We start from the raw sequence: 26,436 nt of genomic DNA, 5'->3' as shown, positions 1-26,436 counted from the left end.
CTTTAATTTTTGTGAGCAGTGTATATATATATATATATATTTACATTTTGGGTCCTCACCTCCACCAACACACACAACACAGAAGAGTTGTAAAGAGAAACAGACTGAGGTCTATCCTTCTTCCCACTCGTCTTCTAACTAGAAGCTGAGGCCTAACGGGCGGCTGATGGAACACCTGAGGGCCTGATTATTTGTGTTCATTTGTTTTTGTTAGATTTGTTTTGCTGTCCCCGTTTGACAGATATGTCTTCTTTTGTGTTTTTTTGCTTTGACCTGATTCCTGGGTCCTGCCATGACGCTGCACCGTATAGCCTGCTTGTTCGAATGCAGAGTCTGGTATGTTCCTCGTGGTGATGTTTGTCAGATCAGAAATCAGATCAGAAATACTTTATTAATCCCTTGCAGGGAAATTCATGTTTCAGTACAACCCATCCAAGACTAGACAAAACAACATATAACACAAACAAGAACAGGCAGACTGACGGAGCAGCCGTTTCTACAGCGCTCCTTGTCTTAGATATAGGTGAAAGGTAACATGAGGGGAGTAAGATGTAGCTGGAGAGGATAAAAAAAAGGCATCTCCACACTGGGCCTAAGGGCCCATTATTGAGATACAAAAAACACTCCTCAGTACATAAAGAACATAACTCAGACAATCACAACATCAGAAACACGTGGCGGGGGGGGGGGGGGGGGGGGGGGGAGGGTCTCCCATCACAGCAAGTGCAGACGCAGCTGCATTCTCTGAGCGCGTCCAATCATCCCACTGCCCGGGAGTGGAGGGAGGTGGGAAGGACAGCCCAGGCAGTGAATAACGGGGAGGTGTATCTGTAGTGGTGTACTTGAGTGTGGAGCGTGTGTGTGCGTAGAAGTGAGCATATGAACTTTGCCCCAGTTCTCCCTCACAGTCTCTGCCACCTGATGATAGTGGGGCATCCTTGAGGGCTGATCCAGGTTAAAGTCCATTACCCCGTGAAGAGGGTGAGGGGAGGGTGGGGGACTGAGCGTCCATCAACAAAACATTCCAGGGAGCTTTCAACCAGCCATCAAGGCCAGCACAGGGAGCCAAATTTGATAACAGCATTTGTTTTGGTTCAGGCCAGAGCTGTTTCGTCTGCCTTGAGTCTCTACAGTGGTCCCACTGGCGACTCCAATCATCCGAATTTTGGGTCAATTTCCATCCAGCCGAGCTGACAACTTCTCCAAGTTGGTGACCACCTCACGTACAAGCCCAGAAATCGCAACCAGTTTGCCATCCAGAACTGGAATAGCCTCCAGTTTACGATTCAGCTCCTGCATCGCCACAGCCTGATTGTTCATAGCTCGGCACACACCAGCACAGAAATCCGGCAGCTTGCCAGTGACTGCCGACAGTGTCCGAATTTTGCGATATGCCAGGAAACCGCCCGCTCCAAACAGCAGAAACCCAGTTATCATGAATCCGAATGTATAGATGTCCTCAGCGTCCTCGACAGAAAGAATCGACAGACACATGACTTTCCACACTCCCCAGGAATCCATCACATATCCAGCCGAAAACGTTCCGCCAGGGCAAGCAGGCTCCCCTACGCCTGTTTTCCGGTTCGAATAAATTTGGTCGATTGCATTTAGGGACCAACTGATCAGATCCATATCTCAAGATTTAGTTTTGGAAGGAAATGCAGAGAGAGGCTCAGAGAGATGACAGGACAGTAGCAGGGCAGAGTGGGAGAGGGAGGGAGAAGAAAAAGCGTCTGCCTCGGTTGAGAGCCGGAAGAGAAGTCACTTGTTGTTGGTGTTGTTGTAGCCTCATTTTATCCACATTGTTGACAAGAGATCTGGTGTTAGAGAAAGGCTAGAAAAACTCTTTCTTTCTGTCTGTCTATTACAGCTTAAACAGTTATTTTGATATTTCTCGATATAAATTTGTCTATCTGTAAAATTCCCTTTCAAATGACAAATTGAAAAGTATTTTTGGGAGTGGCTCTAGTCTCAGATAACTCACCATGCGCTTTCTGAAACAGCGCACCAGCCTGGCAGCATGCATTTCGTGTGTGAGGACGTATTCAATCGTATTGATCTTTGTAATTTTATAAATTCTGTTATACAGTCTAAAAGCCTGAAAGATATGCATTTTTGTTCTGAATGTGGGGATATCAAAATTGTATGGCTCAATTTCTTTCAGCATGGCCCAATACATCTTTGAGACCACAAGTTTTAATCTTTTATAACTAATTACTAAATTATCCCTGTTGATCATCTTCTTGAACATGAAAACGATCATTTCAAGCAGAAGTCCCTGATTATGTCTGTTTCTTACTCGAGTAAAATTGAGATCTTTTAGAAAAATTAGCTGACCTGTCTGACAATTCACAAATTCTGCGATTGTTTCATTCTCTGACTCTGGCTTGAAGAGTTTGTTTCTAGCAAGCAACGTCTCCTCTGGTAACACCGTATTTTCTTCCTCTTCACTCCCACGGAAACAATATTGGGAAGGTGGTTTGAGTTCTAAAAGTGTTTCCTTAAAAAAATAGACAATGTCTTCATCAACTTCTGGGAATTTGGTAATTAATAAATACAGAATATCTTTACGCCAAGCTAAATATTTGTTGGAATATTTCTTAATAATTTCCTTGTGAAGCAATGCCAGATGATATGGAGCCACATTAAACTTTTGACCCTTAACTTCAGGCCAGATCATCTTGAAAAGCCTCACGTATACTTTATAAAGTATTTGTGGAGTTGGCCCTGCATCTGTGTATAGAACAGTCTCATTTAAAAATCTTTTAAGAACTAATTTGATAGAGATGTGATGTTCATGAACAAATCGATTCTTTTGAACGACTTTTAAATGAATGATGGGAACCGATTCACAGCTGTGAGCCTTTCTTTTTATATACAAATATGACGCTGCCTTCATCAAATCAAATCAAACTTTATTTTTAAAGCGCTTTTCATGCCATAGGCAACACAAAGTTCTTTACATGATTAAAAACATAAGAATAAAAACACTCAATGAAATCTTTCACACAGTCGGACGCACACCTATACACACACACACACCAAGCCCAATCCCCCCACCCCCTTCCAGCTAAAAATGACTGAATGAATAAATAAATAAATAAGTAAATAAGAAGTCGTACAGTTGAGTAAAATGAAAATAAGATAAATAACATTTATGACATCATAGAAGTCTGATGCCCAACACGCTCCATTCATGTGAAGCATCTATGGACAGAGAGTTTTGTTTGGAAACAAATACTGTGAGTTCTATCCAAAACATTTACTAGAATTTGCACTGACTGCTCAGGTTTATCCTTTTTTATCCATATTTTCCTATAATTATTTAATCTTGTATAGTAGATTTTATATAGGTACATGTTTTGATTGTTTGTCATTCTTATATTGTGAAATTTTTGTAAGATATTGTGTGAACGAGCCAGTCCTTTGAATGGCTCTCTGAAAGGAACGGCTCCTCAAGATCCGGCTCTCTTCAAAGAGCCATGAATCCCATCTCTACTAATTAAGCAGCTTTTTTTTTTTTTATAAATGTCTTCTTGTTCTTCTTCTTCATGCTCTAGTTCTGTATCTCATTCTGATTCAGGGTCCACATGCTTCAAATCTGTATATATCACCGGTTTCAGTGGTGATTTAATATATTGTTTGTCTATATGACGTCTAAACAGGAAGTTTATAAATGTGGACACAATCAGCTGATCCTCACGTTTGAGAAACATTAGCATCAGCAGATCTTTGCCGCCTATTTTGGAAGAAATGGCTGCTGGCGATGCATCCTTCGCCGTATTTTTTTCTCCCAGAATTCATTGCACACAAGACGGTGGCTAATCAGCAACCTCAGAAGAGTCATATTAACTTTAAATAAAGTTTTATTTTAAAAAAGTATGCTTTTTTTTAACTACACTTTAGTATAAACGTTACAAAACCAAGTGTTTGTTAAATGGTGACATTAAAATTCTGTAATATTTGATATTCATGGACTTTTGAGGGTTTAATGAAGTGTGTACCGGCTGGAAAACAACAGAGCCTCAAACCAGGTTTTTTGTTTGTTTTTTTTTACTGTTGGTGTTGCCGGTCCATTCTATGAGTAATTTCAGAGGTTTAAGTGTGCATGCATTCATGTTATATATTTTCAACCATAAATGCTTTAAAAAATGGTTTCAAATGAGAGAGGAAATGAATAAAGTATGACAGGATGTGTTCTGAGGGTGAAGGTTGGGCCATAAAACATTAAAAATGAGTAAATTATTCCTCCCATCTCATAGAACATAAAAGCCATTTTATAGTTCACCCGAGTCACATGTTGCACTTCTTCCACAAACTAGTGATTTTAATACACAAACAGATGGTCGTGTAAACAAAGATAAACATCATACATCAGCACTGTGTCATAATGGATGCAACAAGAGGGATGTGGTCTGAGAAGAGCTGATAAAAAACAGAAAAAATATCTGGAAAGTAAAAAAAAACAACATGAGCAAAGAGGTTAAGGTTGCCATGGTACTGGTTATACATCAACACAAGCCACTTTCTCTCATCTCACATTCCAGATCTTAATTGTTTATTTACATTTCTGTGCAGGCACCCAGAAAAAGTCCATTTATCAAAGAGGGAATGCAGGGCCGAGCCTCGCTGGGTGGAGAGGCTTCCAGTAACGGCCATATTTCTCTTTGGCTCATTTTCTTCCCTGCAGGTTTTTCTCTGGAATAAAAACCATTTTCCACAAACAGGAACTGAAAAAATTCTTTCATTTCCAGAATAATGAGTTCTGAATATGTTTTAAACACACACACACACAAAAATAAAATAAAAAAAATAATAATAAAAAAAATGCAGAGAAGTCTTCAAAGAGGAGGAGCTGCAGTCGTGTGTCTGCTGCTGCTGCAGCTGAAGCTTTGTTCTGGACCTTGTTTCTTATTAGTACGTGTTGTTTATTCATGTCGGGTGTGTGTGGAGTGTTTTCTGATGTGCTGTGCTTGTGTTTTTCCAGTAGTGAGGGTTTTAGTTAGAAAGGTTATTGCTACAGAAGTACATTTTCATGGTATGAAATGGTAGAGATTTTGTTTATGTCTCCTTTAATAGGCCTAACCTTCTCTGTTGGAGCACAGCTGTTTGCATTGTCCTGCACGTGTATCAATGCATTTACAGTCATACAGAAGAAACTGCTCCTCTTTAATTCTGATGATTTATATTTCAGGACATAATGAAAAGATAATCCTTCACTGGCCCAGCCTACGATAAACAACATGCACCATATTACACTGCCATTGTTTTGAACAAAAGCTAAAATTGCATGAGTTAAGCGCTAGCTGTCAGACAGAAGGTCTCACATCTGACTCATGAATACTTTGGTATCCAGAGGAGTTCATGACTGCAAGGTGTCCAGGTCCTGTAGCCGCAGAACAAGCCCAGATCACCATCCCTCCACCACTGGGCTTTACAGGTGGTGTGGGGTGTTTGTGGTGACAAGCTGTGTTTGTTTTTTGTTCATTCTGACAAACATGTCCATTTTGTTCTGGTCTGTCCAGAGGATGTTGTTCCAGAAGTCTTGTGGTTTGGTCAGATGCAGCCAGCCTAAGCTGTGCTGCCATGTTTTTCTCCTGCAGTCCCCCTAAACAAGCCATATTTGTTCAGTCTTTATTTGACATTGCAAACTGAGGCCTGGAGAGTCTGAGATGTTGCTTGTGTGTTTTTTTTGTTTGTTTTTTGTTTTGTTTTTTGTTTTTTTTGCACAGTCTGACCTTGGACTGAACCTGCTGGGACTTCTACTCCTGGGAAGTATGGAAACTGTGTTGAATCAGTTATACTTGAATAATCTCTGTAGCATGATGGACTCCAGATAGCTTGTTTTGTGGGCATTGTGTTAACACAGACCTAAATGTGGACCTCACACTAATAATAATCAAAGAATCAGTGCATTGATAAGCAGCATCTGGCTGCTACTGACCCTTTTAATTCCTGTCAAATCAGTGAGGATGGACTTTGTTTTACACACTGTTTCTGCAGTTTGACTTGGCTTGTGCTGAATAAACAGTGATATCTATCAGCTTTTAAATTGATCTCAGTTTAAAAGCTGATAAGGACCAGATTCATGTTATTATGTTCTAATCCAAACAGGTAAAACTACTACTACTGTGTACTTTCTTCTTAATAAAGTTGTTATTTCAGGCTGGACAGAACTGTCATCTGAGTTTATAGAAACACTAATATATACCTAGAATATTCCAGTATGAGCTCATTCTCTTTAGGATTTCAGAATTATTAGTCAGGGCTGATCCCATTTAGATAAAACATCTCTTATATCACTGAACAACGTTGTTGGTTCCAATATGAATCATACACTAAAGGCCTGAAAGTGTGTGGACATGTGAATGTTGCAGAGCCATGACCTTTAAAATCCTCTCCTTTGGTTTCAGTCTTTGTTTTTTTTACATCTGATTTTGCAGCCTTGCATCAGGGATTCGCTCTCACTGAGCTGCAAGACCATTAATGAGACCCAGCTCTGATGTAGGGCAGTGAAGCCTGATTTAAAGGGGCTGAGGTCAGGGTACATGCAGTCAGCTTCACCCACACCTAACTTTGAAAATCATCTTCATAAGCCTGAATCTGTTTTCATGCAGAGGCATTTAAAACAGGAAAGGGTCCTTCCCAAACAGCTGCCATGAACTTTATTAATGTATCATGAAAAATACTTCCCATCACTAAACAAAAGGCACTAGACAGCCTTTTATCCAACAACGTCCCATCAGCACACCGGAAATAAAAGGCTGCTGTGTGTGTCCAGTCAAGAGGGAGAAGCTGGATGACACACGGTTCCTCCTCAGCTTGTCGGATTTGTGGTGGCTTTGTGATTGTGTGCCTTGCTGTGTGGTAAATTTGGCTTTTGTAGTTCTTAGTAATTGGTTTGTTTTGGATATCGTACAGCCCTTTTGGCTGCTCTTTGAGTTCTTCTGAGTTCTGCGTTTAGAAAAAGCCTTTTTAGTTAATTCATCACTGAGTAAAAGTAGGGAGTGTTGGGCTAGATTAGTTTCTGCACCTTTTTGCATCTCTTTTAGTTTATTGGGCCTGCCTTACGTTTGTTAACCCTGCTTAGTACGGCAGTCTTTTGTTTATTCCTTTTGAGTGTTCTGGAGTTTTGTTTTACCTGACTGGATTTTGATTTAAACTTTTAGGCTTAGTGGTTGTATTTTGTATTTTCTTTAAGCAGTTCCTCTAACTCCAACACAGGTTGTTTTACCACTGTTGTATTTGTTCTCTATTTCCGCTCATAACAATAAAACTATGTGTTCCTATAGTACCATCTGCCCACCTCTCTTTTCTTGTGTTACACCCTTACACACCCCTATTATGGGTCCATCACAAAGGGGTCTCATGGGAGGATTAAACCGTGACAAGGCTTGTATAACTTTTGGAGTTCAGGTGGGTTGAAAAGGTATTACACCAGGTGACATTGCAGTAATGTAAATGAGGCTCAAATAGAGTTTTAGAGAAGACGATATCTCAACTTAAAAAATAAAACTGCATATTTAAAACATTTTCTTGGTCAAATCATTACTATGCCATTTAAAATTAGGACAGAATTTGGATTAAAACTTTGTAGTTGTAATTTCCTCCCATTTATTATAAGACTCAGTTGCTTTGCATCAGGTTTTGTATAAGAAAGGAAAACAATATGATTTGTTTTTCTAAGGTTAAAAGCGTCTATTTTTACAAGCTCCGTTTATGATTTGTTCATTTGGATTTTTGGTTTCAGTAAACTTGGACAACCCTCATAAACAATAAACGTACTTTTCTTTAGCATTTAAACAGTGTATAAGAAGTGTGATAAGAAGCTATGAAAGTACATGTTTTTGTTGATGTTTGATTAAAAGAAGTGGACTCACCTGCAGCCGGTGAGAAGTAAGAAGACTGACAGCAGTTGTATCATCAGCTTTATCCTTGTATAAGCTCAGCTAACTCTCCCCTGCCTCTAACTTGATATTGTTGAGAGGAAAGACTGATATCAACCTTCTCATCAAACTTTAATAGACCAGCTAAGTATAAGTCTGAGTCAACCTACTTCTCTAATGGCAGCGTTAGCTCTGCCGTGCTTTGTGGTGTTTGTCCAGTTCTGATCCAGATGAAACTCCATGTTTAACTGGTGTGTTTGTATTTACCATGGAGAGAAAAATGGCTCAGCCCACATGGTTTTCATTTCTGTGATTTTATTTAGCTTTGGATGCAGTCAGTATATTTGCACTAGAAGTAACAGTCAGTGTGTGCACACACTAATATCAAAACCTGGAGTTCACACATTGACTTGCCCCTGGGGTAGAGCCGGGCTGTTGGTCTGGCTGCCTGCCACTGTTGCCATGATCAACATCATCCTGCTCCATCTTGTACTGCTGTTGTCATGGTGATGGCCGTTTATTTGCAGGGGGCACTCTCGTCTCCAATATTTCCGGGACACATGCAGACAGAGAGAGGATGTGGAGGTGAAAGCGAGAGGAGGGGAGTTTCCAGGTAGATCAACCGGTCTGATCCTGTGGGCCCTGACAAATGTTAGCAATTTACTTGATGTTTTCCAAGTCATTTATTAATATCAGAAGCAAAGAATTCCTCATTAGTAACTAGTTTCTGGTTTAACCTCAGTTTTTACTCTAAACCTGAAAATAATTAAAGATGGGCATGTGTCCTTGGCACAACATGTTCGAATTTAGCAAACAAAATGAAATAGGACATATTAAAACCTGACAGTGTAGTGCAGCAGTGGAAAACTCAAACACAAGCTGAACATGAAGGAGGTGGGTGAACCAAAAATAAATCAAAAAGCAAATAAACCAACATGAAGCCCCAAATCCAAACTTAAACACACCAAATAATCTGAAACTGCCTGCGTTTCGCAGCAGAAAACGGGACTTGATGGCAGCAGGGTGTCCACATAAACAGTTTTTCTTCCCATGTTCTGTCACAGTTTGTGAAATTTGGCTCTGGTTTTGTGTAGTTCCTGTTAGATTTCTAGTTCAGGTCTTGGAGTTTGTTCTCTGGTTTTCTGTTGAGTTCCGGTTGGAGTTTCTGTGTTTTTTGTTTGTTCATTTAGTTCAAGGATGTCCAACTTTGGTTCTGCTGGTTTTAGATGTTTCCCTGCTCCAATACACCTAATTTCTATTTATAGATGACAAACAGTGTGGCTAACTGTTAGGAGATCCGTTTCATTTGGATCAGCTGGTTGGAGCAGGGAAACTTCTAAACCCTTCAGTCTGGTTGCCTTGAGGACCAGCATCAGCCATCCCTGTTTTAAAGCCATGCTACTGAACTTTGATAGATTTTCTCTGTGGTGACCCCAAACAACCACCAGTCCAGCATCTGTCTTCATCCTGTCTCTTCTCTGAGATCTCTGCAGCAAAAAAATCAGTCCGATGTTGACTCTTGCCTTATAATGTCCTCTCGGGTTTCATTGATGGTGTGCATTCAGAGCTGCCAGTATCTTGATATCCAGATATAATGTGATGCTCCAGGCTGGGAAAAAGTGTGGTTTCTCAGCGCTGGGACGCTGCAGGGCAACGGCGGCTGCAGGAATGTACATGATGCATATCAGTAACTTTAGGACGTTTTAAGCCAAAGCTTTGGGCTAACTTTTGTTCATCTTCCACACAACGTTGCACATGGTACAAAACAGCTTATCTTCATCTTCATGGTCAACACTCGGAAAGTAGTTTTAGCTCTGGGGTCTTTATCAGACAGCTGACTGACAGGAAAGCAGGTTAGAGAGAGACAGAGGGGGTGACGTGCAGCTACAGACCCCAGTTTGGGATTCAAGCCAATGTGGCTGCTCTGAGGAGCTGGAGCTTCAGTATGCGAGGCAGCAGCTCAGCAACTTGATTTTAGACAGCAGATGCGACACATTTCTCTCACACAGGTCTGAATGTTGATGATCAGAAACAGAAGTAAAGCTGATGATGTTTCAGCTGGATGGATGAATTGTTTCTCCAACTTGATGAAGAAACAACTCTAATAATGGAAACTTTTGGTCCATTAGCCTCTTATACCAAGACTTCCATCTGGAATCTTGGGGTAAATTTTGACTTTGGTTTTACTTTAGACGGTCCCATTCAGTCTCTGGTTTGCTCAGGTTTTTATGAAATATTGCTAAACTAAGTTGTGTTATCTTTCAAACAGAACTGGAAATCTTTATTCGTGCAGCTCATTATTCACCTGCCTAAACAAAGCATCATTTTACCATCTGCAGAAGAACACTGCTGCCAGGCTTCTAGCTAAATCTCTGAAGTTGTCTCATGTCGTTCCACTGCTGGCCTAGCGCCAGTGCCCCCCTGTCCAACTCATAGTGCACTTCAAGATCTTGGTCCTCACCTATAGGGCTCTGAATGGTCAAGCACCAGCATACATCAAAGAACTTTTACATCCATAGGTCCCTAGGAGATCCAAAGATCACGAGACCAAGGCCTGATGGTTGTGCAGCCTTCTCAGCTGTTGTCAGGACTCTGGAACTCTCCCCCCTTTAGTTTGAGGTATGGAGACTCTGAGGAGCATTTTAAAAATGCATATTTTTACAACTGCTTTTACCAAACTGTTTGGTCGTACTGTTTTCTAATGTTTTTCTTTTTCTTTTGTGCAGCACTTTGTTTAATATCGCAAAAGGTGTTGTGTAAATAAAGTTTTAATTACTTACTTAATCAGATAACTTGTGGGAGTGCTATGATTGGTCAAAGCTGCATTGAAGTTGAAATGATTGGACAAAATTGCAAACCAGTTTGTAAAGATTGGCTGAAGTTGTGTTAAAGGTTTGCATCACAACACTGCAATTGTTAAAAGGCTCATGAAGGATTTTAACGGCTTCACATTAACTTGAACAGTAGCTGGTGCTACTGAGAAGTGTTGAATGAAGCTTCATATAATGAAGCTTTTGGTGAATCCGTGGCTGGAAAGCCTCTCGGCTTGAGGGAACTTCATTTGGCCATCACTAAATGTTCGTGTACCACAAAAATGAGTGGTAAAAACAGAGTTCCCTGGTCAGAAACGTGTGTAGGGTTGCTTTTAGATTTACTTCCTGTTCCATTTTCTAGAGGTTTTCTCCTCATATATTCTGTCTTATTTTCCTGTTTCTCTGTTACACATTCTCATTGTTTGTTATTTGTCCTTTATTTCATTATCTGCCTGGTTTCCTTTATTCCTTTTCATATGTCTGAGTTTTAACCTTCCCCTTGCTTTGTTGGCAGGTGGGTCCGAGCAGCGAGATGAAGCTTCATAAAGCCTTGAAGACTTAGAACAGGTTAGGCCAGCTTAATCCGTCTGCACCATTAAAATCTGAACTCTAAGCGCTCTCACTTTGTTTTTTTAATAATGTGCTCATCTTTTAGCAGAGACTCGGGTGCAGGAAGATGCGGGGAATCTTGCTCTTACTAACCAACTTCTTCATGTGAAATGGCTTCATGATATTTCTGCTCTTTCTCACCGCCTCTCCAGATATTGATCAGAATGACCTGAAATTTCACATTTTTAAATCTTGCGTGCGGAATTTCGTGGATGATTTTTGCTCTTGGTTTGTACGGGTGAAAAAAAGGAGAGATTTCCACACACACGCATCCACCTGTGTTGTCGGAAGGCGCTCGCTTGGTGTCTCTGTAATACACCCCCTCCCCTCCCCTCCTCCCCACCGGCTCAGTGTTCCGTGGCAGGCGGGGAGACGTGCTGCTCGGGCCCGCGCGCAGTGGCTGTCGCCGCCTCGTATTGAATTTCAGCGCGGAGGTTCTCGGGTTTCTCCCTCCCCAGGAGATCAGGTGGAAAGCGCTCGGTCCGTCCTCCTCTCCTCCTCCTGCCCGCGTTTTCCTCCGCACTTTGACTGGAAGTTTTCCCCGGCAGAGCCGCTCCTCCGTCCGCGGTGCGCCCGCAGAGCCGGAGCCATGACGCGGCTTTAGGAGACATTAGAAACGGGAAGGAATAACGCTTTCAGAGATACAGAGGAACCAGAATCACTTCCAAGGTAAATTTTATTGTAAAGTCCTGCAGCCTCTATAGCTCTGCATGCACTTTCTCATGGAGTTCGCAGCATCTCTTTCTACTTTTCTTGCAGCCTTTAGATGATGTTTGCTATTTGTCTTTGAGTGATCTCATTCAACACCCAGAGCATCCGCAAGTGAATCGATTACTTCATGACAAACCCCAATTTTTATGTCGGGTAAAACCACCAAACAACTTTTTGGTTTGGTTGTCAGGGTCTGAATCATCTCTGTCTGGCGAGTCAAGCGACTGGTGTTTAAACCAAGCAGAGGACATGACCGCTGGGGAAACTATGCAGAGTATAATAATGCTGAATTGGCGTTTTTTGTTATTTCCCCGTAGGGCAACTTGATGTAACAAGCAGGTGTAAGGGATAGTGAATTGATTGAGGTAGTGCTGGAGCAAGCTGAGTGGCACTTGAGGAGTAATGAGCTGCACACACTGGAGCAGTCATCTGGGCTTTGTTACTGGTGTTTGCAGCGCTGCTGATTAAAACACTCAGATTGTTTCGGAGGGTGTAGAAATGGGAGATTTGGAGTTTTCAGGAGAGTGCGCGGCATGAGGGAAAAGTTTGAAGCAAAGATGGGATTTGTGGCTCTTTAAAAGGAACTTAAATAATCGCTGGTAGCAATTAAAGGCAAGGCAGTTTATTTGTATAACACATTTCATGTACAGGACAATTCAAAGTGCTTTACATAAAACAAAGACATTACAGATATTTAGAATAGTAAAAGGCATCAACACATAATCACAATAAAATAATAAATTACATTAAAATGATTAAAAGCAAGATAAGTTAAAAAAAGTTACCGTGCAGATTTCATGCATAGACGCATGAGAAAAGAAATGTTTTAAACCTGGATTTAAAAATGTCTACATTTGGTGAAAGTTTAATCTCCACTGGCAGTTTGTTCCATTTGTTTGCAGCATAACAGCTAAATGCTGCTTCTCCATGTTTAGTCTGGACTCTGGTTTGGACTAGTTGACCAGAGTCTTTGGATCTAAGAGCTCTGCTAGGTTTATAATCTCTGAACAATATAATATATTTGTATCAGAATAATACAGATTTACACAACCATCAATATATACTTTGTTGGTGGGACTTATTGTGGAATATTGGTTAGAATTTCATTTGACTTGTGTTTTTTTTCCTATAATGTGGCTCCAGATCTCCATGCTTTGACAGGATGATCTCTATTTTGGATTTTCGCTCACCAAAAAAACATTGTAGCACAACTAAAACTAAGCAGGCTGCAATTAACTCCAAAACAACTCTACTCCAAAAGTTTTCTCACAAGAACATTTTAGTACAAAGTAAAATAAATAAATTATTAAATAAATTCACAATATAATATAATAATAATAATAATAATAATTAATAATAATAATAATTATAATAATAATAAGAAGAAGACGAAGATCTACTGTACATGATTAAAAAATACAGGAAAAATATTAATAAAAAGCTAATAAACCTGAGCAGTCATGAGTGTGATTTTTAGTTAACATTTTTGAAAAAACTCATTATTTGTTTCTGATCAATACTTTCTGTCCACAGATGCGTCACGTCACTGGAGCGACTCCCATAATTGCACATGCATGTCACGTGAAGCCAGAGTAGAGAATTTGTAGATAAAAATGAACAGCTCGTAGGTGCAACTTAGTTCTCTTGGTTAATTTAAAAGAGCCGTTCAAAATAATCGATTCGTTCATGAATGTCACATCTGCTGCCTTGTCATCAGCAAACAGCTACAGTTTGGTCTTCTCTGTTGGCAGCAGCCAGTCTGCACCAGGTGATGAATGAGTCAAGTTTTTATTTAGGCAACATGGTTCTGAAGTTATTGGTTCTGTGATTGTCATCAGAAGGCTCAGGATTTGACTCTTCATCTGGACGCATGATGATATGACTGAATTACCTGTCACTGATGGATGATTTAAAATGAAATATTGATAATGGTTGCAGAGAAGCGATGACAGGTGATTGTACCTGGATCGTTTCTATTTGATTACATCATAAAATTCTTATTCTATTTTTACGTCTTCCATTAGGTCTTCATAAGAGCTGATATATGTTAATTCCACAAAAGGAGAGACTTTTAACTCTAACAAACAAGTATTTGTATTGTCATGGTTATTTGGCTTTACAAGCTCCCAGAAATCAGCAAAGATCTTAAACTCTCTAAGAGAAGGAGACAAAGCACATAAGCTGAGCTGGTTTGACTCCTCTCAGAAAAGAGCCAAACTGAGCCTGACATGTTTGGTTTCGCCTTAATAGTCCCTCAAATGAGTTAATAACCTTTAAAACATATAAAATAATAATTAGAGTTTTATATATATATATATATATATATATATATATAATTACATTTTTCAACAAATAAACAGCTCAGACACGACAGGAAAGGAGAGCAGTAGAGTATAAATGTGTGGGTACAACAGAAGAAGGGTAAAAAAGAAAAAATAAGAACAAAAAATGAAACACAGCGGGCACAATTTCCATTCAGCCTTATTCTTAACAAGCTACCACAGCAAGGCAAGACAATATGGCAGTGACGGTCAATACCGAGGGTCCAAACAGAGCAAGGCCGAGAGGCATTTGTTAGATAGTGAATACTTTAGAACGAGCCACAGGAGTAGGCTAGACTGATCTGGGAAATCCATAAAGCAAAGAAGATGAGAGCATGAGCCCAATATACTACAAGTAAGGGTCCCAGACCCTGTAAAAGGCGTCTATATTAGAGTGGAACATACAAGACATGTATTCACAAGGAATGCAGTCCATGATGATGTTATGACCTGATTTATTTGTTGAAACATCATTCTGTGCCCAAAAGAGTAGAATATTTTTCCTGGCAGCAAAAGTCAGCATATTAAAAAGTCTCCTGTGTTTACTGTTAGTGATTTGACCATCTGGGAGGCCAAGTATCAAGCACAAAGGGTCCATCCGTATTGAGACCCCATGAGTAGTGTTCAGTTCGTTGACAATACTAAACCATTATCTTTGTAGCTTAACACATGACCAGAGACAGTGAACATAATTATCAGTTTCAAAACTGCATTTCCAGCAGAGCGGGGAGGTAGTAGCGTCCAGCATGTGATGTACAATTCTGAACTGAATGGATTTAGTACGGTTACATTCAGAAATTTTCATGGCCAGGGACCAGACCTCCTGCCACTCATCATCATCAGTAGCAACCGCAAGGTCTTTCTCCCATGCTTGCTTGGTAGCTTGTGAGGTAAGAGAGGAATTAGAGTTCAGGGCTCTGTAAAAAGCAGACACACATTTTTTGCTAATCCTTAAAGACAGGGCCTTCTCCACACATGACAGTGTTGTTAGTCATTAAGGTGAAATATTCAACAATAAAATGTCTGATTTGTAAATATCTATAGAACTCACCTTGATTTAATAGGCCAAACTGTAACTGCTGAAAGGACAGTAAAATCTGGTCTTTAAATACATCACCAATTTTCTTCAGACCTTGGGAGCTCCACACCTTAAAGCCCTGGTCATTACAGTCTGGCAGGAAGTCAGGGTTATCAAGAATAGGAGTGAGAGGAGATGTTAGCTTAGAGTGGCCTTCTATGGAACGGATGGATCTCCAGGCTCTGATAGTACTGAGAGTAATAGGGTTAGAGCACAGCTTTTTGATAGATTCAGGGTTGTTCAGGAACAATAGATTCAACAAGGGACATTTAGACTGGAAGGATTCTATATCATGCCAAAATCGAGGATGGGTCATGGTTGCACCAGCTTGCAATCACTCGCAGGTGAGATGCAAGCTGGTAGAATCTGATGTTCAGTACTTCTAACTCTCCATCACTCTGAATCAAAAAAGTATTCAAAGCAGCACGTGCAGCTAACAGTTCCTCAAGCATACAAGAGCTTGGGCTAGATATGTGATTCTTCTCAAGTTCAGCTAGTTGAGATTCAAGAAGCTTACGCTGATCATTCTTCCCACGTCTTTTGGATGCAACAAAGGACATGATCAGTCCACGGGAGTATATTTTACATATTTCCCAAAGGACAGAGGAAATTTCTGTGGATGATGACTTGATAGAATAAAAAATCTTAGTTTCAGAGGTAAAGTAGGAGATAAACTTGTCATCTTTAAGGAGATAAGACGGAAATCTCCAACACTGCGAGAGTGCCCTAACTGCAGAGAAAAAATATACCAAGTAAAGGGGGGTGTGGTCTCATAACAAAATATTGCCTATGGAGCATAATAAAACAAGTGACATTTTAGAGGAGAGGATGAAGAAATAGTCAGTTCTGGTATGACTTTTATGTAGGGCAGGAAAAAAAGTGAACTCCAAATCGGTAGGATGAAGCTGCCTTCACACATCAGAATAACCAGTATCATGACATGTATTACTAAGCTCCCTCGCTAACCTAGAAGGGAGGGAAGTGACAGGTGGAAATTTGAAGGAACTCAGATGGTGCCAACAGAGCTCTGAATTCTGTTATCATCCAGGCAGAGAATCAATAAAAGCAAGTACTTCCTCCGGGGAGGAAAACTTCTTTCATGTATCACCTGCAGAGTAGCCGGGAACAGCATGGCGTACATCATCCCTTTTTCTCGCAGCCGCTGTTTCACCACGTCAAACACCTTGTGCTTCTTCATCACTGACGAGGAGAAATCGCTGTATAAAGAGACCCTGGATCCATTGTATATTTAGCCACCGTCCTGGCTCAACCGGCGTGGCGCATCCATAACCCCCCGTTTGTCTCTGAACTTGTGGAATCACAGCAGCAGCGACCTGGGGCTGTTGTTTGGGCCTGGCTTAGATGTGAGGGTACGATGGGCCAGCTTTATGCGGCTGGTTTTTGTAGTCATCTTCAGGACACGCGGTAGCCTTTCCATTTTCTGCCGCTTATCCGGAGTTGGGTTACGGGGGCAGCTGCCTTAGCAGGGAAACCCAGACTGCCCTCTCCCCGGCCACATTCACCAGCTCGTCCGGGGGGATCCCGAGGCGTTCCCAGGCCAGCCGAGAGATGTAGTCTGTCCAGCGTGTCCTGTGTCTTCTCCGGGGCCTCTCCCGTCTCTGGCTGCCACCCAGCTCCCACTGTACCCAAGGTAGCCATGACTCGAAAAATTCAATCGACTGTCCAGTCTCCGTATCCTCCACCAAGCCGACAATTTGAATGTTTAGGCGCCTGTTGTAGTTCTCGGGCATATCTAAACTCTCTCAGGGAGCTGACCTGCTTTTCCAGCTCCGCAATCATCAGCTCTTGTCCTGCAGCAGAGTTGTCAACTGTTAACAGCCTAGCCTCTGCCTCATCTAGCTGCTTGCTAGTGGGGCTGCAAATAATCACTATTCTGAAGGTCGATTAGTCATGACTATTAAAATGACTAGTCAACCAATCGGATTATGTATCTCATAATTATTAAATGGATCCTATTTCACAAATAAAAAAACTGAAATAATTCCCATAAAATGCACCTTAGTGAGCAATTATTATTATCATCAAGTCCTGGGATGGATCATTGATTGATGGTAACATTTATTTTATGCACAGTTGTTTTTAAAATTTTTTAAAGGATCAGAATTGTGTGATTTTATAGGATTTTTTTTTGGAGTCTAAGGACCCTGAAACAGCTGTCTCACTGGTGGCAAGGCTTTTTTTTCCCTGTATCATTACTGTCACAGTCATTGTGACATTTAAAAGGTCTGAGCAGAAAGATGGTTCTGACTCACACATAGAAATCATCAAGTAAAATCATCTGATTACTGGTTGTCCTGGTTTTAGGACTTCCCATAACATTGGGATCATTGTGGATGCATGTGAACCTGCTCTGGTTTATGGCTGATCAAACCATCTATTGAAACTTATGCAGACCTGGTAAATGTGTTTAATCAGTCAGGAGCTGCAGAGATGAGCTCTGGTGATTAGAGATTATTTAGGTAAAAAAAAGAAAAGATGGTGAGAGTGAGGCGTAAAATCAGATTTAATAAACTTTAAGTTGATCATTCCTTAAAAAGAGGAAAGCAGCGTAATCTTACAGCTACTTTAGGCCCAGCAGTGGTAAATGTTTAACACAAGTCTGGTACTTTTTATGTTTCCAGTTTAGCCACAGTTACATGATTAAACAACAGGCTTTTAATGTTCCAGTTATCTTCAGTGTTTACATGACAGGACCTGTCAGTGTGCAGAAAAGCAATTTAGTGAAAGTAGAGGTACATTTTTGTTGAAAGATCAGGTGATAATTTAGTTTTTCTGCTGATTCAGTGGTTTTGTCTCAGGCATATGATGTGCAGTAAAATTTAAAGCATAACATGGTTTTCTCCTCCAGTGAGGGCTTGAGGGAAGCTGACTCAAAGTCACGCTGCTAAAAAAGACTCCTAACAAGGAGAATGAACTCTTTAGAATCAAAGCTAAAGTCAACTTTTCAGGGTTGTCATGACCAAGACGAACAGCAGTTCTGGACAGCAAATATTTGGACATACTGTCAACTTGATCAGGCTCACCTTCTAGTACCGAGCTGAACCTTTTTTTCCTCCAGAACTGCCTTCATTCTTGTTGTTATAGATGGAAGCAGGTGGTGGAAACCTTCCTCAGAGGTTCTCCAACAGGTGGAGCTGAAAAAGTGGCTGATGAGTTGCTATGACTGCCAAGTACAGCATAGTTAACGCTGTAAGCGATACCTTTCTTGTATGTCACGGCTTCACTGGAAGAAAATGGCAACGAGGTTGGAATGCAGATTTGCTTCACTTGAACACAGCGCTCAGTTTGTTTGTGAAATCTTTGAAACGCTGATGTAAAACAGCATGAAAACACCTTCCGACACGCGCAGCACATTGACTGTATTAACTTTTTCTGCACCTTGCGGCTCCGTCTGTCACTGACAGCAGGCAAAGCCTCCACTTGTGTGTCTGTTCATTCATAAAAACATGTTTTATGTGACTGTATTTGTCTTAGAACAACTTCTTCTTTTCCACTGCCACTGAGTCCCACAGTGGTACCCGGATGCCTGTAAAATGACTCAGATTTTAGCTGCTCTGTGTTGGGAACATAAATTAATTTGAGCGGCATTAAGGGCTCAGCACCTGGTCCATTTCAGCTCTTGACTTGCTGAGTCAGTTTGCTTTTTGTGAAGCTTTTCACATCATTGGGAGCTTGTTGAAAATTATTTTTAGTTTGATATTTGGAGACTTAGATTATCCCAGTTTTTACACAAACACTGAACACAGTATTATTGGATTAAGAAATGAAGATGCTGTCAGGTTTATTTTGGGTTACATTGACTTTGGATGTTTTATCTGTGTTGTTATAATAATGCTTTTTTTGACAGATTAATCTCTCAGTTACCTTGATTATTACAGATGAAGTATTTAGTAGTGATATAAATCCCATATTTGATTTAATGTTATCATAAATTCTGCTGTGATATTTCAGTTAGTTCTGATTCAGGATCCAGTGATCAAACTGGAGCCAACTGATTTTACACAACCACTTCCATTCATATCAAATAAAAAATTACATCAAAATATGGTTTTATTCCTGAACTCAGACATTTAGATCTTATCTGCAGCACCTTCTGTATATTGATCTTTAAAATGTCTACATCATCTAAAATAGGGCTGCACGATTCAGAAATAAAATGTGAATCACAAATTTTTTGCTCAGAACTTAGATCACGATTCTCTGGCACGATTTTTTCACAAAATGTTTTTGCACATTAATCATTAATTTAAAAAAAAAAGTCTGTTCAGATCTGTTGCATTTATTTCTTATGGCTTTATATGCACTTTTTCCAGAGTAATTTCAATTAAAAACATTTTCTACAGGCTTTCCTTATTTTAAAAATCAAATGCTGTTATAGCAAGAGAAAAAACAAAGAATTAAACTGCACCGAATGTCACTTTTCTACAGTTACATATTACACTCATATTACAATCAGCATATCCTTCTCCACGTCTTCTCCACACTACGATCAAACTGACTGCTGTAACATGGTCCATGTTCACAGGTGACGACAATCAGGAATCAGGCTGTCATCATCTGGGGTACCAGAGGCTCAAAACAGCAGAATCAGCTGTTTGGTAGAGAATATTTGGTAATATTTGGACATACTCAACTCTTCTTCTCTTACAATGTGGCTCCATTTAAAAGGGGGCAAAAAACGACTTTCCAAAAGTTTAAAATTCATTAGCAAGAGGCCTTGATACAACACAGAAATAATCCACCAATCAGTTTTAACAAGTTTTGCTCATAGCCAGGTGTACCTACCTGTAGAAATAGATGGTCATTCACATGCACTACCAGCCGAAAGTTTGGACATGCCTTCCCATTTAATGGTGTCCAAACTTTTGCCTGGTACTGTATTTCCACAGGTGCTAATCTAATGTTATCTAATCCAAAGTAGGATATAGTATCAGCAAGGAGTTCTGGTGCTGGAGGGCTGGTTTCCTGCAGGTGTTTAAAGTTTCCCAGCTGTCTCAGATCCTGACATCAAGCTCTGCACAAGTCTGCTAATTACCCACTGATTTGCATCAGGTGTGTTGCAGCAGGGAAACTTCAAAACCTGCAGGACACCGGCTTTTGAGGACCAGGATTGAGGATCCCTGGTATAAACCATCCTACTATTTGGTGTCTCAAAGCAAATAAAACTTAGTTATAATAACCAATTAGTACAGTCTGACTTTATCTTAGTTAAGTGCCATCCCTTTAAGATATCCACATTTAATATTTTGGCTATTAGAAGAAAGGAAAGTGAAACCATACCACATGTTCTGTCTCAGATAATCACTGTGTCCATTTCTGATCATGCATTCAGTTTGGATCAGTAATGTTGGATTGATGTATTAATGTAGGTTGATTGATCGTTACACCTCAAATAAAATACTGAACAAAACAACATGATGTCCTTAAACTTCTTGTTTCATCTCGTCAGTCGTCAAACACAAAAAAGATTTCAGTTTACTATAATAAATCAGAAAAGCAGAAAATCTTCAAATGAAGGATAAATCAGCCGTAGAAATAGTTGCTTCATTATTTCATTACCAGCTTCATTAAAAAAGGACTGAAACTCGTAATTGTCCAGATCTAGCCTCTTCATGCTCAGAAACCGGTTAAATATCTTGGCCAATCTGAGACCTACCCAGCAGCCTCAGATCATGTGGACTTTGTATAAACTCTGTCTGATTGTTTTCCTTCAGAAATATGATGCCCACCGGCCACCGTAGCAGAAGAAGCCGCGTATCTTCTGCAGATGGACGTAGTCTTCTGAATAAATCTCGTATTTCAGGTGAGACGTGGCGGCTGATGCAGCGCCAGGATTTCATGAAACTGTATAATTTGGACCACAGCGTCTCTCATCCATGACATCCAGACTGAGTGACGGGGGGCTGGCATTTACCTAAATGTCAGGTGTAAGCGCATGTGGGTGGACCGTCTCATTTACAGAGAGATGTTTAATTAATGCTTGATGGTTTTACACCACACAGCTGCTGCCTTCGTGTGTATGTGTGTGAGTGTGCGTTTGTGTGTGTGTGTGTGTGTGTGTGTGGTGCATGGTTAACTTTAAAGATTTGTCAGAAATATTAATTTATCCCCCTTCCAGCCTCTTTTTTTTTGGGTGGACCAAGCAGAGGCTGATTCAACCTGAATTCATTACGTGGACGTGCTTCCCTTTACTGATGGTTATCTGAATAGGGTCAGGGGTCGACAGGGGTCATTCATCAGCTGTTCTCTCGTCCTCTCATGATTTAAGAGTGTATTTCTGGAAGGCAGTGACCTGGATGCTGCTACTGTATAAAATGTAAATGTAAACCTGATTACAGGCCCGCTCCGTTGCTGTGGTGATGATGTAGACTCTTTCCCTTCTTTATTTTCAACTTCTCAGTTCAGTCAAGTGGGAGCAGGTAATGTGGGTCAGAATCTCTTCCAAACATACACAGGGCTTACTCAAGTGCATATATTAGTATAACTGGGAGTGAAAACCAGTTGAGGATGCAGCAGGAACCAGTGAGAGTGAACACATTAATGCACAGTGATAAATATTAGAACAGCTAAAGCTTGAATGGAGATTTTTTTCTTTTAACATAATGATGCAGTCATGTCCAGAATTACTGGATTCTCTGATAAAGAGACAAACAGCTGTATCAGTAATATGCTGACAAAAATATAAATTGATAGAAATCTTATATTGTCCATAAACAGCTACACAGAAGCTGCCTCGAACACATTCTGGCCCAAAACTATCCGACTACCAGCCAACAACCAATAACGGGCTAATAAAGAAATTCTGAATCTGCTGACTCACTGTTAAAGTTGATGAATGATGGTTAAAAATCATCACTTTCAATAAGATGATTTTATATATATTTTAAGATCTGCTTCTTTAAACAGCCAACACAACCAGTTCACCAGGCAACACAACCAGTTCACCAGCCAACACAACCAGTTCACCAGCCAACACGACCAGTTCACCAGCCAACACGACAAGTTCACCAGGCAACAAGCCAACAAAACGTGTTCACCAGCCAACACAACCAGTTCACCAGCCAACACGACCAGTTCACCAGCCAACACGACAAGTTCACCAGGCAACAAGCCAACAAAACGTGTTCACCAGCCAACACGACCAGTTCACCAGCCAACACGACCAGTTCACTAGCCAACACAACCAGTTCACCAGGCAACAAGCCAACAAAACCTGTTCACCAGCCAACACAACCAGTTCACCAGCCAACACGACCAGTTTACCAGCCAACACGACCAGTTCACCAGCCAACACAACCAGTTCACCAGCCAACACGACCAGTTCACCAGCCAACACGACCAGTTTACCAGCCAACACGACCAGTTCACCAGCCAACACGACCAGTTCACTAGCCAACACGACCAGTTCACCAGCCAACAAAACCAGTTCACCAGCCAACACAACCAGTTCACCAGCTGTTCTCTTGTTGGAAACTTTGACGTCATCAGTTAATGTCATAAATGTAAGAAGACAAGCTAACGTGGTAATAAAACAGCTATTTTATGGACGTGTTTTCATCATTTCATCACAACTTTAAAACCAACAGCAACATGCTAACTGTGAGCATGTTCACTTCTCGTATGGGTCAAACTTACTGGGTTTACTGGGTCTTTTTACTCAGAACAGAACCTCAGTGATGCGAAAGCAGTGCAGCTTCTTCCATCATCATAAACATCATCCTCATCATCCACAGCAGCTGATGAAGGTCCTGCTGTGGAAAACAGTTGGCACCTTCTTAAAATAAATAAATAAATAAAAATCATGCAGTTTCCTGCATCTTCTCTCCATTATTTTCTCCTTGGTTCAGATGAGTAGCTGCAGCCACTGGTACAGAACCAGAAAGGGTTTAAAGTATCTGATTGGTTCATACAGGTGTCCAATAAGAAGAGAACCACTGGGCTGCAGATCAACGTGTTTCATGGGCCCGTGGTCAGGAAAGAAAGTTATGTGCTGAATAGCTGGATGAATAAATTACTCAGGCACAAGAACCACACGGAAAGGAAGAGGTGTTAAAAATTTGAACACCGATCTATCAAGTTTTGTGGATCAATAAACTGTGTTGGCCCAAATAAGGTAGCGGTAGCCTTGTGGTTACAGAGGATGGCAGAGGTAAGCCCCTTGACCCCCAACTGCTTAGAGATGCGCGGATGGCGGTTACAGCTGCGGACTCCGCAGCTAATCCGCGGGTCGGGCGGGTGACATGACGAAAAATAATATTTTAATTAAATTCGGGCGGGTGGCGGTTGAACTATCAAATGAAAAACTATATATATAGGCCTATATCGCCTACGTTGTTCATATGTTAGCCTAAGTTCGAAAAATTGAGCACACTTTTCATCAGGCAGTAATTTGGCCTAGTAGCTTACTTGCTCTACGCATGCTGCTTTGTTTGGACCAGAGATCAGATCAGAGAACAGAGATGGCAACGCCAGCGAAAGTGGTACGTGACAAACTTAAAAGTGGAGAACTAAAAACCAAAGAAAAAGAAGGACGAAAAAGTGCTGCCTGGGACAAATTTTTCGAGGTGGTGAATCAGGATGACACCAGTGCAGGTTATGTCATATGCAAAAGCTGTGAAGCTGTCTATGTTTATGACAGTCATAAGACGGGTACGTCTAACATGGTGCATCACACTTGTGTCAAACCCCAAACCTCCACAAACACCTTGACAGCTTTCCTCCGTCAAGACAAGCTTTGGGGTGCAATAGGCCTATACGTTTTTGGGGTTGCTATATGGACAATTAAGAATGTGAACGTGCACGCTGTGCGGTGGAAATAATTTTGGAATGAATGAGCTAGTCTTATCGAGGCTTCACAGTTTGTTTGCTATGTGCCAGTTTGCTTGTAGGCTATTGCCAGCATTATTGTGGCCCACTTATCACCTGTAGACCTAAAATCAATCGGCGGGTTGCGGGCGGGTGCGGTTTTGAAAATTGGTCAAAAACTTGGGTGCAAATGGATAGCGGACGGATTGTGAAATTTTGCGTTGGGTTGCGGATGAAAAAATATCCCATCCGCGCACCTCTACAACTGCTCCCCAGGCTCTGGAATCTGGCCTGGCAGCCCACTGCTTTTAGAAACTAGGATGGGTTAAATGCAGAGAAAGAATTTTCCAGCTGGGTTTAAATAAAAGATATAACTGAAATGACACATTGCTTCACAGGAAAATGCCCAGTATGGCCAGTCTGTCCCTATCTGGGAGGTTTAACCTCCAGTAAAGTTTCAATCTGCTTTTAGCAGGTTTTCCAATATTCATATTCACCACTTTTTGTGTAAAATCTGCAGCAGGCATGGCGTTTTCTCCAGTAATCAGACTTCACGCAGCCGCTATAAATAAGAAACTTTAAAATTGGGTGATGTGAAGTCTCTCTGACGAATTCCAGGAAGTCGGAGGACAAATCACGCTGCAACCCACCACCGTAAAGACAAACGTAAGAGTATCACACAGAATAGCAAATATCTAGTACACATTGGGCCTCTGATCTCCAGAGAGCTCAGCCCTTTTCCTGCGCTACATTTATCTCTGTTATGACACAACACCCAGGGAGGGGGCAACAGAATGTGTGTTTGGGACTGTAATGATCAAAGTCAAACTGGGAGGAGGGGGGCTTCTGAGTCTGTCTTGTCAGCCCCGAGGTGTTCGCACAGGGAGAGTAGGAGAGAGCAAATGAGGGGGACGGGAAGCCATGAAATAGAGATGTGATCCACAGACAAGCAAAAGTTGGGAGGGAGGAGGTGGACGCCAGGCTGTGGTGCATCTCCCTCCTCCTCGCTGTTCTCGCTCCCAGGCGCGCTGCGGCCTCCACCTGCTAGGGCTCACATTGTTGGGATGAAGAAACCAGATGTTTAATCTTGGCAGGGATCCCCCATCACGCCCACGTCATCTCAGACTGATCTGTGACGTACTCCGATGCAGTCGGGACTCATGCTGGCTTAATGAGCTGCTCGTCTTTGTCTTATGCAACTTGTTGAGCACAGTGGAGGGTAAGTGAGGTACTGACATATGCGTCTGGTTGGATGTGTGTTTAGCTATAAAAGAAACTCTTTGAATGAGACTTTAGCTACTATGATACTAACTTAAAGCCTAATGATTCTTGCTAAAGGTTCAAACAGAGAAAAGGGTATTAATTGGTTAATTATGCTGGGTTTGACAGCTATAGCCACTTTTTCAGTTAATCTTCTTGTTAAGATATTGTTAACATAGATATGTTATCAGCCAATCACATGGCAGCATTTAGTCATTGTGAAAAACACAGACTCACGTTGCTGGTCTGATGAGTCTCCATTTCAGCTCCACATTCAGATGTTAGGCTCAGAATCTGCTGGAAACATCATGAAAACATGGATCCATCCTGCCTTGGATCAACGCTTCAGGCTGCTGCTGGTGTAATGGTGGGGGGAGGTTTTCTTGGCCCACTTTGGTCCCCTTAGTACCAAATATTACACCATGTCACAAAGCTCACATCATATCCACCTGCTTTCCAGAATATGACAATGACAGCAGTGGCTCAGGCAGTAGAGCGGGTCATCCAATGACTGGAAGGTTGGCGGTTTGATTCCCACTCCCCCAGTCATCTGTCGTTGTGTCCTTGGGAAAGACACCTCACCCCGAGGTCGTGGGCCACGTTGCCGTCAGCCTGCCCCAGGGCAGCTGTGGCTACACAAGTAGCATCACCAGGTATGAGTGAGGAGTGAATGAATGATGGATACAAAGCGCTTTGGGTGCTTTGAAAAAGCGATGTATAAATCTAATCCAATATTATTATTAATGAGTTCACTGGACTCCAACAGCCACCAGATCTCAGTCCAGTAGAGCAGCTTTGGGATGTGGTGGAACGGGAGATTCTCATCATGGATGCAGCCGACAAACCTGCAGCAGCTGTGTGATGCTGTCATGTCAACATGGAGAAAACCTCTGAGGAAGGTTTCCACCACTTGTTGAATCTTTCACACCAAG

General features: G+C 41.3%; 1 protein-coding gene across 4 annotated transcripts in view; it reads left to right on the top strand.

Annotated features, from left to right (window-relative positions):
- Nucleotides 1–11,680: 11,680 nt before the first annotated feature.
- LOC121629061 (SH3 and multiple ankyrin repeat domains protein 2-like) overlaps nucleotides 11,681–26,436 on the top strand; it is a 302,762-nt gene continuing 288,006 nt past the window's right edge. For all 4 annotated transcript variants that reach the window (XM_041968766.1, XM_041968841.1, XM_041968688.1 and 1 more), the window contains exon 1: nucleotides 11,681–11,977. The gene's annotated coding sequence lies outside the window, so the exon portion shown is untranslated. The remainder of the gene's footprint in view (nucleotides 11,978–26,436) is intronic.

The sequence above is a fragment of the Melanotaenia boesemani genome, chromosome 1, assembly GCF_017639745.1.
Source record: "Melanotaenia boesemani isolate fMelBoe1 chromosome 1, fMelBoe1.pri, whole genome shotgun sequence".
Taxonomy (NCBI): Eukaryota; Metazoa; Chordata; class Actinopteri; order Atheriniformes; family Melanotaeniidae; genus Melanotaenia; species Melanotaenia boesemani.
This window is presented reverse-complemented; position numbering and strand designations above follow the sequence as displayed.